We start from the raw sequence: 12,037 nt of genomic DNA on the forward strand, positions 1-12,037 counted from the left end.
AAAATAAATAAATAAATAAATTGGAGGGCATCTTAAAACACACACACCTCACTTGTTTTATATACAAGTGTAAGTACAAAATGATAGCAATGACCAATAAAATGTTGCTCTCTGTGAGTCACTGATAATTATCCTTGCATTATCTGTGCAAAGCATGGCATCTTAGGTTTTGACCTACAGTTCCCATAGTCCAAATCCCTGATGCTGCACTTGAACCACTGCAAAAAGCACTTTTAAGTTTCTTTGGTGGGCTGGATTCTGAACACTGTAACCTAGCCTATTAAATGTCAGGGATTGATAGGTGAAGAATATGTAATAGCGGTGACCCCCCACCCCCCCCAGACCTGCAGACTGTGGAGAACAAAGAATCCATACCATGGTCAATGAAATAGTCTCTTCATAATGGACTGCAAAGATAGGCAGTTTTTTTTTTTTTTTTTTGCGGGGGGTGAGGTGATATATTTAGGCATACCTCTGAACCTCTTAGCACAAGAAATCTGGACAAAGCCAAAAATAATGAGGTGACAAAGGCCAAAAATAGAGACAGATTTGAAATATTACTCTTTAGAGTGGTGGTGCTGCGGTAGCATTGCCGCCTCACAGTAAGACGTTGTTCTGTTTGATTCTCAGTTAAAGCATCTTCTGTGTGGAGACATGCGTGAATGGGTGTACCCTCATTGAAGGTTGTGCATCAGAGCTGGCAACTCGGTACATACAAATCTACTGCCAATCATTAGCGGACCGGAGTTCCACTGTGGCGACCCCTAACCAGGAAAAGCCAAAAGATACAACTCTTTAGAATAGAATAGAATAGAATAGAATAGAATAGAATAGAATAGAAGGTTCTGTGTTAGCATGCATTTTCTGATGGACATGTAGTCTGAAACTCAAATTGCTGTTAAATTACTTCAACCCTTAGTGATTTGCCTGAAAACCACAAATTTTAGGAGGAACAGAATAAAAAAATGAGGCAAAAAAATGGACATTCTGAGATAATCTGGACAGTTGATAGCAAGCCAGGAAATTGTCTTTCGGGATACCATTTGTCATCAACTTGATTAATGGTTAAAAGTTCTATGCATCTGAAATGTCCAGTTGCCACAGTGTGATTTATAAAATAAGCAGAACAGTAAAATCCCATTTTTGCAGGCTGTTCAAATTGTTTAACAATTTCTCAATATAAAACCAATGAGTAAAGAGTGGGTGTCTATTTTTGGAAGTTTTTATTAGGTGGGCAGGGGATAGAGTGCATTAATAAATTTGTACACCCCAACACATGCCTCTCAATCTGTCTGATCAACTAATTTCTCTGCTCAGCCTGTTCTGGACCTGGCCAGAACTAATGGGAGAACAAAATCCTAAAATCAGAGACAATGTGTTAATGTTATTCCACCCCAATTAAGTTAACAGAACAAATTTTTCATCAACGTGCATTTTCTGAGAAATAAGTGCGACACTCTAATACTGACAGGAGGTATTTGACTGACTATAATCCGTAGCAATTTACTGGAAAGTAAAACAAATGCTTAAGACAGGGCAAGGTATGAGGCAAAATTGGGGTCCTTATGCAAAGTTGTGGGCAGTTAAGAGGTATCAGTCCATTCACTCTTCAGAATGAATGTGCCATTCTCTTGAGTCTAACCAGCCTGACAGCGGAAAAATAAATGTTTTCAGTAACATCACACTCATGGTAAACTACCTGTTGGTAAACTACAAGTTGGTGATGAAATATTCCACACAATAAAATATGATCATTTGATTAAAACGGTAGTTTACCATCAGTGTGGTGTTATTGAAAAAATGTCTTTATCAGCTATCAGGCTTGTTAAACAAGAGATAGTAGAATATTGGTTCTGGAGAGTGAGCGATTAGGGTTATTGTTTTCTTTCAGTTCCTCATTTACAACTGAGAGGTGAGCCAAGACAAATACACAAACATCAATCCACAACGTTACTACCTACCATAAGTACCTACTCCAACAGAACAAAAACAAACCCTAAATACTTCTACAAAATAATGACAGACCCACAATAAATGTAAAATGATGCATGCACTGTGCAGGACCGGTGAAGGATTTACATCTTCTCATCTTATATTGAACAGAAATGCTGCTGATAGGTAAAGAAATTGCTTTCCTTTTCTTTACAGTTATGTAAGTGCCAGTGTTTTGCTTTACTAATGTACGCAATGGAAAAGAAAAGGAACTCAATATCTGCAGCTATCAGAAGCTTTGCTTTTCAATATAAGATGAGAAAATGAAAATCCTGCATTGGTCCTGCACAGTATACAATTGGCAATCACTAACTCAACATGCAAAATTATGCATGCTGGCTTTTAGGGACTGATGCAATTGTCTTGCATGCTACAGCAAGTAAAAAATATACATTTAAAATAAAATTATATATAAATTACCCTATGTATTGCTCTACAACAAGATTACTGCCCTAAAGGAATGTCGTTTTTGCGAACATGCTTGCTGTTCCCATGGAAGTTGCATTATGTCAATTATGTCATAGGTACATAGGTTCATAGGTGTTTACTAGGCTAATGATCACAAGAACCTTTTTTAGCCAAGTCATGCATGCCAAATCTGTGTCCATTACAGACATAAGTACCAAACCAGGGATGAATTTCCTGTTCCTCATCCCATTATCTAAGTTACAGTTGAACTGGGTTAGGGAGGAACTCTGCTTCACATGGATGGGGAGTCTGCAACAGAGATGGGGCAGTCTCTGTGATACATACCTGTCTCTCCAGCAGGTCCTATTTATTTCACAAGCATGGTTTAAGTCTTTAGATTGGGGAATTATGGTGCTGTTTGTTTTGTGGATATGCAAGAAGTCCATCAGAGTGGGGTGGCACAGTGCCCTGTATGCCAGGAATAGCTCTCCCCTGAAAAGCCTATAGGAGACAGAAAACAAGGATAGGACCTTGAAGCAGTCTTCAAAGGACATTTTACTAACACCCTGTATTCTTTTAGTGAGGAACCTCTGTGTACATTCTAATGGATGAATATGCCTAGTTAGCTACATACCAAAGGAGGCACTGTACTAAAATGATAGATCTGATGAATGCCGAATACAGTGGAATAATGACTTCCTTGGACTTAGATGCCATACCTTTGTTTATAAGCTGCTCAACACAGAAGGATTTTCTCACTACTGTAGACACATGCCCCGGGATTCGTGAAGCTTGCGCCAGGCGCCGGAGTAGCGTCAGCAATCTAGCACCAAATATGGCCGACGAGCGATTCAGGTATGAGCTGTTTCCATGTGCACTACCAGTGTATACCACGGCTGTGCAGCTCCCGACGCATGTATGCTAATTACCCCATGCACAGCAGTGTAGCATGCAAATGAAGGTATATAGCGATTCATGAAGTGGTGCAGTTGTAGCGTAACCATGTAGAAATGTAAACCAAAAAAAAAAAAAACGGTTTACATTTTGTCAAACATAAAATTGGAGGCATGAAAGCGGACCAAACTTATGTATTATAATGTTAATATATGCCAATGGCTAAATATATAGCCAATGGCATAAAAAAATGCACAACATATAAAAAATAACATTTAATGTCATGGCCACACTAACACAAAGTAAAACCGCAGTGCATCTATGCGCAAACGGGATCACAAGGAAAATATATTTAGATGTCATAAAACTGCAATGTAACACAATTCACAATATTCCCATAATAGTCAATGGCATGCATGCTACACCACAACCATGATGCAAGGGTTGCTAAGGGTCTGTGACAGTCTTCCGTACTAACTAACTAACTAGGAATTAGCAGTCAATGCCATGCAAATGAGTCAAGTAATACTGAATTGCAAATGCCCCGCCAGTGTAAATCTGTACCACACGGCGTACAACACCGAGGAGTGGACTGGAGGAAAACATGACATCAAGAGAGGGGCACGCCACCATAGCTGTAAGCACATTGGATCATTGCTAATCCATGTTGCCTGTTGCTAAGCAAAGCCGCAGGATAGGGGTGTGGAAGTAGCCATAACTTTGCTTAGCTGAGAGCACACAAGGTTACTAAAAGTTCATGTGAACGTGGATGAAAACACGCACAAAATCCGGTAAATGGATGTGCACGGCACGCACCACAGCTGAAACAGGAAGGATACGGGAAGACAATAAGGAAATGCTGTAGCATGGTAATTGGAGTACAAATAAGTAATTAACACCTAGGAACTCACGGTGGGCCATAGACAACAGCTAACAAGGCTGCTAGCAGCTACCTGCAGTACAGGAAAGGGGAGGTGCCGTACAGCAAAGAAAAGAGAACTGTCACAGCAGAACAAAGCAAATTTGCAGTAGATCAGCTACATAACACATTTCCCAACACAATCCTGGGTTGTGAAAGTACAAAACAAGAAATCCAGCAGTTGGATGCATGTCTGACAATGGGAGGGGAATCGGGTTGAATATTGAAGTAAAGGGCAATAGATGAATCACGGCAGGCAAGCGTAAGTCAACACCAAAGGCCTCACAATAGCAGTACCTGCTGTAAAACCAGATAATTAAGATACCCTGCAGCTGGAATAGCACAAACACACCCAATTACACCAGCATCATCCATTGCACAATAGTATAAGGTATGAAAGTGCCACACACACACTTGTGTATTCCCAGGCACTCTGCACCAGTGGTGTATACAGATGGGGAACTTTTAATATGTACATGTTAGGGGCCGCCATAGCTTTGATTCACCAGCATGTGTTGGAGACTGATGGTGGTGTGGAGGATGATGCTGACAACCATCACAGGCACCGGAGGAGGAGAAGAGTGTTCAGACCTAGGGTAACCTACCAGGGGCTACATGATCTGGAGATAGTAGAGCATTATAGGGTGGACAGGGACATCATATAGCAACTTGTTGAGCTGTGCCAGCCACGCCTCAATACTAGAAGTAACAGAGGGGAAACAATCCCAGTGGACACGAAGGTATGTGTAAGCTTGAGAATACTAGCCATAGGTACCTTCCAAATGCCAACTGGGAATATCATGGGGATCGCACAGGCATCAGCATCCAGGGTATTCCACCAGTTCCTGGATGCCATGTTACCACATACCAATGAGCACATATACTTTCCCCGAATGCAGGAGGAGTTGGCCAGAAATATGCATCTCTTCCACCATGTGGCAGACTACCCAGAGGTACTGGGTGCAATAGACTGCATGCACATACGCATCGTCACCACCCAGTGAGCAGGGGAGGTGCTACATAAACCACAAGGGATTCCCCTCCATCAACTGCCAGGTCATATGCAATGCCCAGGGCATTATCATGGATGTGTTTTCTGGCAGCCTTGGAAGCTATCACGACTCCCACATCTGTCATGTCTCACAGCTGTATCAGGTATTTGCCAGGGGGGACATCCCATATGGCCACCTGGTGGGGATGCTGGCTATGCACTGGAACCGTGAATGATGACTCCCATCAGAAATGCGCACACAGCCACGCAAGAATGCCATAATGAGGCACACGCAGAAACCAGAATCATCATAGAGCACGTGTTTGGGATGCTGAAATCACGGTTCCATTGCTTGGACATATCTGGTGGAGCCTGTGTCCACATCTTCATAGTATGTGCCATGCTACACAATATGATCCTGCGGAAACAGCTGCAGCAGGGACAGAATGGTGAAGGCCCTCACAGCCCATCACCATTGCCAAGGGACCCACAGGCACAGAGGGACTCAGACCATGAACACCCTGTGCTAACCCCAGTAGGCAGACAGAGGTGTGCCCAGTATGCCCATGGCTTGGCAAAGAGGGAACATATAGCACACACACTGACAGTGTAGGTACTCATGGACTGACACTCTTCTCCACCTGCACACACAGCAAATATGGATGACACACACACGACCACCTGTAAATTGTCATGTATAGGTGGTCTACTGTGTGCATCCTACATAGGTAGCCCTCAACTATTGTACACACAAAAGCCATTGGCACAAGGTAAGTAAATACCTGAATAGTAAATTAAGCTATCAGCGTGTGTCCATACTGTATATAGAGGTTCATAGATACATAGGTAGGTACATGCCCAACTGCCAAGGCCACTCATAAGCATAGGCAAAATGTGTCTGTTGTCGCCACCCCATCGATTAACTAACTGTCCCTCTTTGGAGCAGAGCCAATTGCGGGATCCCTGGGATGTAGCCACTGTTCCCCACCCACTCTGCAAGGATTCCCTGGAATGTTAGTGAGGGGTTTTGTATAATGTAATCAGGGATGTAGTTCCAAATAATGGGGAGTTTCCCTGACAGAAATTGTCACAGATGTTTACATGTTGCATAGTATACCTTAAACACAGCTTGCATATATACATAGTTCTCCACAGAATAATAAACGTGGAACATACAACTGCTGAAATGTGCGTTAATCACCCTTGCACTACCAGTGCCTGCTCTGAGAGGTAAGATATCACTGCCAGGATTAGAGCACGCAACCATGTACACAATCATCACACTAACATACCACTAAGCTACCTGAGATGTACGAATGGCAGTCATGTATACTGACAGGATAAAACAGAAAAGGTAAGAATGTGTTGAAATAGGACAAACCGGCATGTACCCAATGAAAGGTGTATGTTTTTGATATATATATATATATATATATATATATATATATATATATATATATATATATAAAATATATATATATATATATATATATATATATATATATATTATATATATAGAGAGAGAGAGATGTCGATATATGAGGATATACATATATATATATATATATATGTAGATATACAGATAGGTTAACAACATCTACATAACCATGGAGGTACATATAAATGGGATACCTACCACATACCGACTGCTTTACATACCGACATGCGTAATCCCGAGGCTTAAGGTCCAAAAGAAAACAGTATCGAAACACCAGATGCACGAGGTGTAAAATCACGATGTTAAGGGACAGTTAGTCAGTGCTTCTGGTGTTGCGGTTCAGGTAGGTTACTGTGTGTAAGTGTGTTTCTTAGGGCTGTAGTGTGTGTAAGTGTGTGTTCTGGGTGTGGTGTGTGTTCTTGGGGGACTGTAATGTGTGGGTGTGGATTAGCTTTGTGCATCTGTTTACGCAATCTAGGAGGTAGAATATTAAAGTAGGGGGGTGTGGGGGGCACAGACACCTACAGGGGGGTGTAGGGGGGCTTGGCCATCTGCTCATACGTGGTATAGGATGGTTTGTTTTGGTGTGGTGGGTAGCAGTGTGTCTGTGTGTGCATGCGTGTGTTCCATGTTCATGTTGCTTTCGCGAGTTACTGTCACTGTTGGTAATGTGGGATATGGGAGTCTGGGCCCGGTACTGTGCGAGTCAGAACTCTGTGGTTTTGGGATTCCATAGGTATCCCGTGTACTGCGGTTGAAGTGTTCATATATGTGTATAACATGGACCATAGCAATCACACATTCTGCCACTACCAACCTTTATGAACAAAGGATTTGGAGAGTATATGCCTATACACTATTACAAATATGTGCTATGGACATGAGCCAATGATAGTGTTACCACCTGTCCCACTTTGCGAGGGACACTCCCTCTTTGGGCGGTTGTGTCCTGACCAAATATATTAAACGTTGCAAATGTCCTGGGATTGTAGGACATAATTATGTCCCGTATGTACTGTAATAGTTGCATACAATAGTTATTTCTGTATCTAAAATACCTACATGTTACAAGAAACAGGATGCGCAACTAAACTGCTACAAGAATAAGCTTATATTTAGGCAAGAAAGGAAAGTTATATCCCTTGTACTGACCGTGGGTTTGTGTCGACCTGTAAATTCTGATGTGTGTCCAGAAAATGTCCCATTATGGCCATATAAAAAGGTGGCAACCCTAGCCAAAGAGGGTCAGTCACCAACATAGCTATGATGACTGCAAATACCTATGACAGAAATACACAGCTTTCATGTAGAAACACTTTATTGCATTCAGATGTATTACCAAAAGGATTCAAGGACTAACACCATCTGCATGCTATACAGGAACCACATAACAGTGCCTTAATGAATCAGCCTGCAATTACCATTGTATTAGTCCACAAAAGGATAGGTGTTCTAATAGGGAAGGAACCCTCATGCGCATATCGATTATGTATAAAAGCAGTTCCTACACACCTGCATCTGCTATGCACACCCACCAACATCAACCCCACACCCAAACATATTACAATACAAACTGTAATAATATCACAAATCATTCACGCACTGTATGACATCTGCAGAATCCTTAACATACCTTGTCAGAGACACACTAACATGGCCCTATGTGAAATAGCTGCTGTTATACAACGGAACAGCTGCTGATGTTACAGGGTTTGTTTGCCGTAATCCCGTTTCAGAGGGTTGTGTGTACACCGGGATGTGTTAGCAATTACTGAGTAACAGTACAGTATGCTACACTTGTACACCAAATCAAGGATGTCTGGTGAGCACACTGTAAACCACATAACAGTTCATGCATAGCCATACAGCCTTGAGCTGCCCAAACATCCTTGCCAGACTTAAACATCTGCAGAAGTATCAGGTACAAACAAACCCTGCATAAGTAGCAATGTTCTGAAATATAACAGCTGTACTCACATGTAGAACAAAATCGTCTAGCCATTACACACAATCCACGGGAGTCATGAAGCTAATATATCTCTGTGTGTCTCCATATAGCTGTTGAGATATATCACAAACAACACATCCAGGCCGTCTTCCTCGAAAGTAAGGCAAACGGACAATGCCCAAAAGGAGTACTCAGTTATACACCACTGTTGTCATGGTATCGGCTAATGGAGTAGATGCACAGCTGATATGCATCTAATTAACTACTTTGGAACACCAATTGGTGGACAGGATACCACATGTTACCAATATGTAACTAGAAAAGGATGGGTTATCACACATTCAAACCATCCGTATATACCAGCGGAACGTTACAAAGAACATTGAAACACAAACTGAAAAGGATTGAATCAATAGTTAACAACACCTAATAAGGTATGTAGAACAGTCATTATGTCTGTGTATTTAGTACCTTTCTGTAGTATTTAAAGTGCACGCAATCCATATAGTGGAAACAGTTATCTTGTAGTCATGTATTGTTGAGCATAGTAACGCTTGTAGTATTTGTGTGTACTGCTGTAGGTCACAAGGCAAACACCGCATACACCACAAGGGATGCTATATAAGGGCTTTGAACAGAAATACTCCTTACTAGCCACTGTCAGTGGCAGGGCTGGTCCAACAAGTATGTGCTATAGCAGGGGATAGTATATGTTGATATATTGTAACTGCATTCATATGTATGGTTGTATTACTGAGAATAACATGTTGAAGGTTGGGCCACTGTGCAATTATGATTTGCATTGTGGGATATTGTGCCAATAACTGTGTAATGTACAGTATTGTAGGCAGATATGTATTACAAGCTACATAGCAATACTGTTATGTTAGGCAAACATTAGTTATGTCTACTGGCATTTATAATACACAATAACAGGATACATATGTCTTTTAATCACCCGACAGTTTATCAGCATGATAGCAAAGTAAAATGGAAGAGCTAGTTAACTATCCATGCACATAAGACATGTAATATGTGCAAAGGTAGGTACTAGGCTGTCTTACCAAGGGTATTTATAAGACTAGCTAGAGTGTGTTGGCTTTTGCCACCCCATAGATTGGTTTCCTGTGCCTCTGAACGACAGAGCCATTAGTTCCCTGTGCCTCTGTCCAGCAGAGCCACTGCAGTGATCCCCGGGGTACATGTCTGTCTCCCATCCACACGTCAAGGTTTCCCTTGAAGAGTGCTAGTGAGGGGCCCTGCCTGATGTACATTGGAATCATGTTCCAAAGCATGGGGAGTGTCCGGGTCAGGAATCTATCTGTCCAGCATGTCCTACTTATTGTTGTGGTTAGGTGTATATCCCTAGAGCATGTGGCTCTCAGGGGCCTCTGTTTAGGTGGAGCATATCCAGCAACTCTTCTCAGGGCCCTCTGTTTAGCTGGATCATATCCAGCAATACAAGGTTGGACATGGGCCTTGTATGTCAAGCAGAGATCACCTGTGAGTATGCGGTATGCAACGGAGTACAGCTGGAGTTTCTTAGGTTGGGCTGCATAGGTCATCTGTTTGAGGTCAGTAATCCTCTTGGTGTGGTACTGTTGTGGTCTTCCAACCTGTTGCAGTTGTCTTGTAAGGTATATCCCAAATGGGGTGTTATATCCTTTAATGGGTCTAATAAGTCATGAGTAGAGAGTCACAATGGCCTCCTTTGATCTAGCTGCAAACCCATTAGAGATTAGGGGGCCATGTAGAAGGATATTCTAGCCACCTTGTCATTATGGGTATCAAAGGAGAGATTGCTGTCTACTGGGGTTCCCAGATCCCTTATTACCTTCTCTGTATGTAGGGACTAGCACCTATGTGGTAGTCCGCGGTAATTAGTTATATCCAAAGGGGATGACTATGCACTTTTAGGCATTCAGCTTGACACCATGATATTGACACCAGGTATCCATCTCAGTGCGACCCTTCCAGAGGGTGTCTGTAACAGCTGGGGAAACAATTATGTCCCATAGTTTGCAGTCATCTGCAAACCTTTTCAGCCAAAGCCCTCCTGTGCTTGTTTGTATGTCAGAGAAGTATATACCGAACATGAGGGGTCCTAGGACTCAGCCCTGGGGGACGCCACTTGTAACTGGTATACAGTCAGACCTAGGGTATGCAACTCCTACTGTGTGGGTTCTGTCCGTGAGCCACTTTTCAAACCATCACATGACATAGGGGTTAATGTTCAGGCGGATGGGTATGTTGATAATACCAGAAGGAGTAATGGTGTTGAAAGCCTATGAGAGATCTAGGTAGGCTGTGTGGACCTCCTTACCCTCATCTAATGCCTTGGTAACTGTCTCTAAGAAGTCCACCAGGTTTAGGAGGTATGGTCTGCCCTTAACAATGCCAAACTGGGAGGGGTAAAAGGTTTGGAGGTACCCAATGTCTCTTTGACTGAGATCCATGATGTGCACCATAGCCTTGCAGACCAGGCTAGTCAGGCCTATAGGGAAATCGATCCCTTGGTCCGTTGTGGCGCCACCTTTGTGGAGTGGGATAACTGTTGCTGTGTGCCATTCAGGGGGCACTATGCCCGATGTGAGGCTATTATTGAACATGGTGCATAGGTGGGGAGCCAGTATGTTCTGAAATTCATGTAAAACGCAACCTGGGATGTTGTCCAGTCCCATGAATGCTGTGGTATTGGCTTTAGAGTGTGCAGCTTTGACAGGGAGGGGGGAAAAGTAACACTGAACCTATCTGCCAGGATGTTACCAATATCAGTTGGTTCTGTAATGTTCGTGCCTTTGTGCTGTAACTCAGAACAGATCTGGTTGTTGACATCGAGATATGTGACATAGCTATAGAATGCTTTGTGGTTTAGTTTTCATAGCTAGCTTTGGATGATCTTATAAGGGATCTCACCCTCTTACTGAGGCTGACCAGGGAGCTCCTCCATGCATTGGATTGTACTCTCGTTTGCAACAGTGTCTTCCTCCTGTAGTACAGTTTGTTTATGGCAGGGGACCACCAGATTGGTTTCCTTAATTAGGAGTATAGTGTCTTGGTTGTATTTGGGATAGCACAAGCCATGCACTTGTGTAAGTGCTTATAGAGTGCATTTGTGTAGGATTCAGCAGTTGTAACAGTATTGTCCATCTGCATGAGTGTCATGACGTTCACGTTCATCCCGTCTGTCTTAACAAGCATGTAGTTAGCTTTTTAGACATATTATACTGTGGTTCCCTTAATGGGGGGTGGGATGTGGATAGTAACAGTGTTCAGCTCATGGTCAGATCGGACCAACGAGGAGTTGACTTCATGTGTGGAGCACCGGTCACTCATGTTGGTAATGCCTAGGTGTAGGATATTGTTGCCCCTGGTGGGTGTGTGGATATGTTGATTCAGGGCATTGGTGTTTATGAATTCCAGAAAACGTTGAGCTAATGTGTTGGT

The sequence above is a fragment of the Protopterus annectens genome, chromosome 1.part1, assembly GCF_019279795.1.
Source record: "Protopterus annectens isolate FY-2018-M chromosome 1.part1, PAN1.0, whole genome shotgun sequence".
NCBI lineage: Eukaryota > Metazoa > Chordata > Ceratodontiformes > Protopteridae > Protopterus > Protopterus annectens.